The following is a 498-nucleotide window of genomic DNA, read 5'->3' on the forward strand; positions in this document are numbered from 1 at the left end:
TTTACAAAGTGATTTCATTCTGAGTTTGTGGAGTGCACACTCAGAAACCCTGTCAGGTCACCAGAAGAGATTAAATATGGAAACTTTCCCTGGGTATCTGAAACAGGCACTACAACGACGTAGTTTCTGCAAAGACCCTCATGAAAGTGGAGTGTTAACAGCTTACCTGACTGCGCTGTGTTCCCTCAAAAGACCCTTTGCTATCATTTCAGGATCACCCAAAATAACTTTGCTCGGCTTTCCTTACGGAAGTCCCAGTGCTGCCCAGCTCATTTTCTGCTGCTACTTTAGCATCCCTTGTGCCCCAGCCTCGCAACGGACGAATCCCTGGTCACGGCTGCCGGGAAAGCCGGTGCAGGCTGGCAGCACATCCCGCAGCAAGCACGGCAAGGGGAGGGAGCCACTCAGCCCTCCCCGGCGTGCCGTGCTGAGCCGTGCCGAGCCCAGCCGCGCCGCGCTGTGCCGTGCGGTGCCGCACCGTCCCGGTGCCTGCGAGCA

The sequence above is a fragment of the Lagopus leucura genome, unplaced genomic scaffold (genome assembly GCF_019238085.1).
Source record: "Lagopus leucura isolate 7727_CA_CO unplaced genomic scaffold, USGS_WTPT01 Super-Scaffold_806, whole genome shotgun sequence".
NCBI lineage: Eukaryota > Metazoa > Chordata > Aves > Galliformes > Phasianidae > Lagopus > Lagopus leucura.